Source organism: Mus caroli, unplaced genomic scaffold (genome assembly GCF_978045245.1).
Source record: "Mus caroli unplaced genomic scaffold, Mus_caroli_1 scaffold_4, whole genome shotgun sequence".
NCBI lineage: Eukaryota > Metazoa > Chordata > Mammalia > Rodentia > Muridae > Mus > Mus caroli.
In genome coordinates, this window is record NW_028227259.1 from 122,344,687 (window position 1) to 122,353,911 (window position 9,225).

The following is a 9,225-nucleotide window of genomic DNA, read 5'->3' on the forward strand; positions in this document are numbered from 1 at the left end:
TGAGTCTGCAGGTATCTCTTCTGGTCTCTCTATTTACCCACCAGGATTCAGTATTGGGGGCCCCACCCTAGTGGCCTTCACTGTAGCTTCCTCTCCCCAAAACCCTGCCCCAAAACAGCATAGTCTGTTAAGTTTCCATACTTGTAGTGCCTAATGTGGGGGATTAAATATCAACATAGAAACCTCAGAGAGGGACACTGAAACCATATCCGACCCTTAGCAATACATTGTCATGATATCCATTGTGGAAAGAAAATTGTTGTTGTTTCTTGAGATAGAGTTTCTCTGGGTGGTCCTGGCTGGCTTGAACTCACAGAAATATAAATCTTTAAAATAAATAAATAAATAAGTAGCCAAAGCTAACATAAAAACAAACAAACAAAAAAGTCACAACACATGAAAACAAAAAACAAAATGGGGGCACTGGACAGATGGCTCAGTGTTTAAAAGCACCAGCTGCTCTTCCAGAGGACCCAAGTTCAAATCCCAGCACCCACATGGGAGCTTATAACTGTCTGAAACTCCAGTTCCAGGGGATTTGGCGCCCTCACACAGACATGCAAGCAGAACACCAATGCACATATCAATAAATCTTTTTAAAAATGGGGGTGGTGTAGTCCAGTTTGTGTTGATCCACTGAGCCTGAGCCTGAGCCTGAGCCTGAGCCTGAGCCTGAGCCTGAGCCTGTAGCCCCTGTAGTATGGTTGACACACTCAGAGTCACTCCATTGAAGTAAACTGATTTTTTTTTCCTCTCCCAAAAGCTATCAATTGTAAACAGCTTTTTGGCCAGAAGTGGGGAATATGCCCATTTCTTCTAAGTGCTGGGACATTATATGTTGATGGGGGTAGGGGGGTGAATTGAAAGGAAGGAGGGAAGAGAGGAAGGAAGGGAGAGAGGGAGACAGGGAGGAAGGGAGGGACGATATACACCCAAATGCCAACCAAAGAACTTTCCAAAGAGGACAGAATTAGGACTCTGTGACTGTCTTTTTTGAGACAAGGGCTCAATCTGTAGCCTCTGTGGCCTTGAACTCATGGAGATCCCCCTTCCTCAGACCCCCCCCCCAAGAGCTACGATTACAAATCCAAGCCTGCATTCTTTATCATCTCTACATTGTGGTTTCCCACAGTGAACATATCTCGAGTTGGTCCTACTGTGTGCAGGTTGAGCTCCAGCCCAATAGGTACTTTAAGGATGCCCGAAGATCACAGTGAGGTAAGAGGAAGCGATTCTCTTCTCATTCCAGCCTGGCGTAGCAGTAAATGGGTTGCCCCGGACACCCATACCAATACAGCAAAGATGTCCTGGGGCAAAAAGTAAGGGATACTCCATGCAGCTAACAATAAAGACTGCTTGCCCGTGCTCAAAACTGGTTGCTGAAGCAGTATCGACAACAAGTAATGTTTTCCTGTGAGGATTTTATTAGTCACAGTCGGAGAAAGGGCTCAGTCCTGGGCAACGGATTGTCTCCTGAGGGTCAGGACCTTTGTGGTTCAGCTCTTGTTTGTTCTCGGTGGCATAGGCATGCCCCACCCTTTCCTGATGAACTTGAAAACCCCCTTGTCCTTGGAGATCCCAAGCAGCTCCGAGGTGTGCCACCTGTAAGAGGAAGGCAAAGCCACACCCTCTCTGGAGATGTCTCAAGTGACCCCTGTGGGTCTAGCTTAGGAACTGTCACAGAAGCTACACTTGGGCTTGCTGGGGGTCCCTGGTCACTCTGCGGTCCTTGTTGGGTTCTATAGTTACCTGGAGACACAGAACCGTGTGTGGCTACCTGCCTTGTGTGGCCATGATGTAATAAGAATGAAACGAAGCCTGGGGTGAGGGCTCACCTGTCACCTGTCGAGTTCAGGGGTCTGAGATGGGAGAATTGCAAGAAAAGGAGAGGGGAGGAAAGAGAGGGGAGAGGAGGATGGGAAGAATGTTGGAGGGAGGGAGAGAGGGAGGGGGAGAGAGGGAGGGAGGGAGGAAAGAGGGAAGAGAGGGAAGGAGGGAGGAAAGGAGGGAAAGAGGGAAGGAGGGAAGGAGGAAGGGAAGGAAAGAAGGAAGAGAAGAGGGAGGTAGGAAGGGAGGGAGAGAGGAAAGAGGGAAGAGAGGGAAGGAGGAAGGAAAGAAGGAAGGGAGGGAGGAAAGACAGGCAGGCAGGCAGGCAGGACAAACTCTGACCCATAAGTCTTGGCAGACAGCAACATCATCAACCATAGAGCTCTATGAATGTCAGGCTATGTGGGCCACCTTCTGCCATACAGAGCATCCTCGCTCCTTAGAAGCCTAGACCTCCATTTACAAGCACAGGACTCCAAGCCTTGTGGACTTAGAGAAGGGCAGAGCCTGAAGGATGACTAAGAAAGTCAAGCCAAGAGAGAGCCTCCGAATGCCATGCCCAGGTCTGGACCATATGGCCGTCATTACAGAAACCCAGGAAGCCATCTCTGCAGAGTACACTTGCCCCAGCCCTCCATCTTCTGGGACTCAGATCCTCTGGCCCCAACCTTGAGTGCTCAGCCCTGAATCAGCCCATCCAGTTAGCCCTCTGCGCAGCTGCCTCAGGCCAGAGACTCTTCTGCAACCCCAGTGGCCTCCAGAGGGTTCCGGTGTTCAGTACAGACTGCTGCTGCCCTGAGTCACAAGGTCAGCTTTTGACCCAGTAGGGGCTGCAGAGGGGAGGGATAGCCATCAACTGGATTTCCAGAACTGCTTAACCTAAAGGAGACAGAGTATCCCCCTCAGGCAAGGTGACAATAGGTTTTGTTTGTCCCTTAGGCTAGTGAAACACATCTCTGTATACATGGAGATGTTTCCAAATAGGACTGACTCATGAGACAGTAGCTGGGGTAGAGGGGACCCGCCTTAAAGGAGTCACATCCTTCCAACGGGCTGGACAATAGAGGAAGGCAGTGTGCCCATATAAGCAGGCCCTCTGTTGTTCTGAGCCAGTGTGCCTCCTGCCACTGCCTGCTCACATCAGACCCCAGATTCTTCAGCCTTCCACATCAGAATCAGTACCAGCAACCTTCTGGGCCTTCAGCACTGGGTTGGAGCTGCCGAGGTGCCCAGCTTCTCAGACTGAGCTGTCGGCCTTTGTCAACTTTCCTAGCCCCTATCTCTGTAAGCCAACCCGATTGTTCTTCTTTGAAACATACACGCATGGTCTATGTGTTTGGTTCCTCTAGAGAGCCCTGACACAGAGGGAACCCTTGGAATGGAGCAGTAGCATCTCTCTTGTCAGCAGGCTCTTCTGGTCCCTCTGTTGATACTAGTGTGCTCTCCCAGGAACCCCCTGATAGTTTCTGCGGCTACCCCAGTAGGATGACATCCATCCATCCATCCATCCATCCATCATCCTCCCATCCAAAAACTTCCTCTGTCTCCTAATCCTCAGACCTGTCACACGCTGGACTGAAAAGGAGCAAGAACCTTTCTATCCAGGGCTCAGTCCTGTCGTGCTCCCACAAAGCACTGGGCTTATAGGTGTGTGCACCCACACCCAGCTGTTCATTTTATTTCTACTTCCATATGTGTGTGAGTGTGTGTGAGTGTGTGTGAGTGTGTGTGTGTGCGTGTGTGTGCATGAACATGGGCATGCAGGTGCCAAAGGGGGCTAGAAGAGGGTGCTGGGTCCCTTGGAGTTATGGTTGCTAAACATAATTGTGAGCCTCTCCCCAAGGGCACTGGGAGTGGCTGGAGAGATGGCTCAGCAGTTAAGAGCACTGACTGGTCTTCCAAAGGTCCTGAGTTCAAATCCCAGCAACCACATGGTGGCTTGCAACCATCTTTAATGAAAGCTAATGCCCTCTTCTGGAGTGTCTGAAAACAGCTACAGTGTACAGCGTGAAGCATAACAATAAATAAAAATTTTTTTAAATTAAAAAAAAAAGGTGTTGGACGTGGTGGCGCGCACACGCCTTTAATCCCAGCACTTAGGAGCCAATAGATAGATAGATAGATAGATAGATAGATAGATAGATAGATAGATAGAGGCTTACAGAGGATGCCAGGTGGCTGCATCAATATGACCTTGATGAGATCTTAGCACCGCACCCTCAACCTTCCTCTGAGCCAAGATTTGACATGTTTCTTTCTTTCTTTTTATTTTATTTTTTTCTGGAAAGAGCCAGATGACAAACAGCTTCTTGAACTAGACATTACTGCAAAAGGATTCAACTCTGCCACCGTGGTACCGAGACACCGAGTTACTGAATGAAAATGAATGGGATGCCCGTGTGGCAATACAACTATTCTAAAAGCAGGCAAAGGCCGGTTGGGCACACAGGCCCCTCTGGTGAGATTGTCAAGTGACTAATAGAAAGCTGTGTGGTTGAGGCTGCTGCTTCTAGCACCAGATACATGCTGAGCCACCTACCTGGTGGAAGGTTCTTAAAGGCAGTGTATTGACATTTGGAGCCTTAAGATTTCTTCTCTGTGCACAGCAGGGTGTTGGCGTTGCTCTGACCACTGACTGCGAGATACCAATTAGTCCTTTAATTCCCACCCCTGCTGGTCTTGACTGAATATCTAGAATGTGGTTCCGGGGTCAGAGAAGATGGTGTTCAGTCCCTGGACTCTCTGGGTGGCTGCATGACAGTCACCCTGAACTCCATCCTTATCAGCTCAAGTCTGTCACACCTCAGGAAGGTGATTATTGCCTAAATGAGGGGCAATACAGCGAAAATGTCACAGCAGGGGCCCGAGTGGAATCAACCCTGTGTCTCCTGACTCCTAATCAAGGAATTAGGCTTTATGCAAGGGAGGTTCACCACTTCTTCAACTATACTCACTAGATTATAATTGGTTAATTTCGTGTCTTCCCTGCTGTGGCTGTTCACCTGCTCTTTTTTTTCAACAAGGCTCTCCGGAAGGCACCAGAGGGGTCGTTAGGAAGCCCCTGGAGAAGGGTTACCCCATCTTCTTGGGATAGCCAGGAAGGACAAGAGCCACGCTGCTCCGCTGCTCTGGTGGAGGGGACGTTCCTGGGAATAGCTGTGAGATGAAGAGGACCCAGGATCTCTGAGCACTGACTGACTCTCCTTGTTTTCTCAGTGGGGTTGGGTCACGGACCCTATTTTGTTTCTTAAGGATATTTACTATTCCCAAGACAACCACAAAGGCCACAAGTCACTTTTTTTTTTTTTAGCGTCGATCACGTCATTAACTCCCCGCATGAATTCTCCGATTCAGTACTCACAGCCATCCCAGTGGTAGGCTTGGCATTCCCAATCTGGAGATGGGAAACCCGAGGCCCAGAGAGAAGCACAACTTGCCAAGGCACCCAGCTGCCATTTAGGATGGCTGTCACCCAGCTCCCTCTGGCTCCCCGACTTGAATCCAACACCCTGCCATCCCCAGCTTCGAGTGGAGAACGCAGGGTACTGTGAGCTGGCGCCTGGTATGAGAGCTGGACTTGGCATGGACAGACGTCTTCCAGAAACACAGCTGTGTGGAAGAGGCAACAGCTGTCCCTTCATTTGCCGCTGACACGGCCACACACGGTAAAACACCTGAGGAAAGGCTCCCTGGCTCTCAAACATCAGAGAGAGTAAAAAATGTATTAACCAATGAAAAGAACTATCAAACCTTTTCCAGCCCCAGGACAGTGTTGTATTCTGTAGGAAATAAAAGACTGACCTGGGCAAGACATATGTACATGTGTATACCTGTATATGCATGCATACATACATGTACTTATAAATGCATACTCACAGAGACACAGTTGTATATTATTTTATAACATTTCTACATTCGTCATTGTGTTTTTAGAATTTTTAAATTGTGTGTATGTATGTGTGTATGTATGTGTGTACGTGTGTGTATGCATGTGTATGCGTATATATGTGTGTATGTGTATGCATGTGTTGTATGTGTATGTATGTTTATGTGTGTATGCATGTATTATATGTGTATGTATATGTATGTTTGTGTGTGTGTGTAAATATATGCCACATGTGTGCAGATGTTCACAGAGACCAGAAGGTACTGGATCCCCTGGACCGGGATTTTACAGGTGATCATGAGCCATCAGATTCAGGTGCTGGGAACTGAACCTGGGTCCTCTGGAAGAGCAGCAAATGTACTTAACCTCTGAGCCATCTCTCCAGCTCCCACATTGTATGTTAAAAGAGGAAAAGACCAATAAAAATTCCTTTTTTCATCCCTCCATCCATCCATTTTTCATTCTCAATCACTCAGTCAGAGAGTCAGCCAGCCAGTCATCTAGTGAGATGGTCATTCATTCAACTAGTCAGTCTTTGTGTCAACCAGCTGTGCTCCCTGCTGGACACAAGAGGAATCAACTCAGACTAGAATCTTCCTCAGTTCTTACTCCCTTGCAACTGTTAGGAATGTTTTCCCTGGAAAAAAAATTTCATTTGGAATTTTATGAACTGCTTTTTGAGGTGACTTTGTTGTTGTTTGTTTGTTTATTTGGGTGTTTTTTTTTTTTGACAGAGTTTCTCTGTGTAGCCCAGGCTGTCCTGGAACTACCTCTGTAGACCAGGCTGGCCTCAAATCTCAGAGATTCTCCTGCCTCTGTCCCAGGAGCTGGGATTAAAGGCGTGCACTGCCTTTAATCTTATGCTGGCTGAAACAACTTCTTAAAGCTTCCTGTCTTACCTACCTACCTCCCTCCTCCTCTCCCTCCCTCCTTGCCTCCCTCCCTCCCTCCCTCCCTCCTTCCTTCCTTCCTCCTTCCTTCTTGCCATGTTGCCGAGGTCAGCTTCAAATTCCCTGTATATGGTGCTGGGGGTGTCAAACAAGAGCCTGCAACTAGCAACATCAATTTTGACAGAAGTGTTGGGAGAGCCTTGTATTGCTGACCAAAGAGTTTGCTTCCCTGGTCAACAGCTAGACCTCAGGGACTGAGCAAGAGCTAGACAGACAGGAGGCTGCACATGCCCTGCATTCTTCTGAAGGCTCTGAGTGACAGCCACATGACCAACTCTAAAGCCTATCTCTCTCTCTCTCTCTCTCTCTCTCTCTCTCTCTCTCTCTCTCTCTCTCTCTCTCTCTCTCTCTCTCTCTCTCCCAGGACCCTTTGCATTTGAGGCACGTACTCTATCACTGAACTATTTCCCTAGCCTTTAGATCAGCTTTTGTTTTGAGACAGGGCCTCAGTAAGCTGCCCAGGTTAGCTTTTAGTTCACTCGGTCGTGCAGAAAGGTCTTGGCAATGCTCCTGCCTCAGCCTCCTTGAGCAGCAGAAATTACAGGCATGTGCTATCAGGCCTGGCTCCTTTATTAAATGAACGTGGTATGCTAGGCTCCAGGCTTGTGGGGTTTGGTTGTGGTGGCCTATAAGAGTCCTGAGCCTGTGTGGCAGATACAGATGTCATCTTTACTTCCCAGTTAAAGAAATGGATACTTCGGGCTGGAGAGATAGCTCAGAGGTTAAGAGCACTGACTGTTCTTCCAGAGGTCCTGAGTCCAATTTCCAGCAACAACATGATGGCTCACAACCATCTGTAATGGGATCTGATGCCCTCTTCTGGTGTGTCTGAAGACAGCTACAGTATACTCATATACATAAAATAAATAATTCTTTAAGAGAGAGAGAGAGGGAGAGAGAGAGAAGAATGGATCCTTCAAAAGGACCCATCTTGGGTTCAGTGGATAAAGGTGATTGCCACTAAGCCTGATAATGGGAGTTCAATCCCCAAGACCCACATGGTGGGAGGAAAGAACTTACTCCTGCTGACCTCCACATGCACTCCATCTCATACGTACACACATACACACACACACACACACACACATACACACACACACACACACAGAGAGAGAGAGAGAGAGAGAGAGAGAGAGAGAGAGAGAGAGAGAGAGAACTTTTTAAAGGCTACATTTCAAGGTCCAGTGACCAAGTGCAGAGAGGGTCAGGGTAACTGGGTAACTTTAGAGACTCTGATTCAGAGATGAGGGGACAGAGGCCTTCCCTGACCCTCTTTCCCCATAGCCCTCTTCTCTTCCCCTCTCCTCCCCACTGCCAAAGCGGTACTCTCTGCTTTAAAAAAAAAAAAAAAAAAAGTCCAAGCTGCTGGGAGCCAACCCAGTGCCACCTTGTGAGCCCAGCATTTCGAGGGGCAGGCTTCCAAACAGGGTAATAATCGTCCCATTAAAATTAATGTCCATGAAGTGAGCCGTTAAAAGCGTGGAGATTAAAAGGGAGGGGGGATTGTTCAATTTAAATCCAAAGGGCTTTTTAAATAGACACTGTATCTTCAATCTTGGACCACTACACTCGGGCAACGGTTCAGCTGCCCCTCTGTTAAGGATGGCTGGGATTAGGGAGGGGGAGTCCCGGGAGATGGGGAAGGAGTACTGGCCAGAATCAGAGGGGACGGAGGTTTATTTGAGCCCAATGCATGCCAGGCGCTTGGCACAAGGTTCTTTCATTTAATCTGGGCCCCGGTCCTGGGAGGGAGGTATTATCAGTCTCAGAATACAGAGGCCAGTGTCAAGCCATAGCTAGAGTTTTGTGCCTGCTACTGGGTGCCCTGGTTCAGGGCCAGCCTTTGCTTTGTACTAACCCCTATCTTGGGTAAGAGGCCTCATGGACTTGGGTTTTGGCTTCCTCATGTTGAAAACAGGGCACCGAAAGATTCTCTGTAGGAGCACAGGCCAGGACCTTGGCAGGCAGCTGGCATGGGGGGTACTCTGTAGTGTGGGTAGTAAGGGCACAGTGACTGCCCACTGGGTGGGAGCGAGGGTCACCAAGAGCACACAGCTGGGCTGTGCTGAGCTCTGACAATCACCTCACCAAGCTGCCAAGGGAGCTCGTAGCCCATTGATGTGGCTGAAAGTCGGTCAAGCTGCAGAGCCCTCCTGTCATTTGGTGGTCAGGAGGATGAGGCAGGAGAGTTTCCGGTTACACCGTAGCCTGGACTACAAAGCAGGAGTTTTTGAAACAAAAGGAAAGTCACAATAACATCACAGAACTCCAAAAAGGTGAGTTCATAGTTTCTTATCTTTTGGGGTTTGGTTATTTATTTATTTTGGTTTTTTGAGACAGGGTTTTTCTGTGTAGCTCTGGCTGTCCTGGAACTCACTCTGTAGACCAGGCTGGCCTCAAACTCAGAAATCTGCCTGCCTCTGCCTCCCAAGTGTTGGGATTAAAGGTGTGTACAACCACTGCCTGGCTTGTTTTCTTTTTGAATACGTCTGTCTGTCTCCTATCTATCTATCTATCTATCTATCTATCTATCTATCTATCTATCTATCTATCTATCTATCT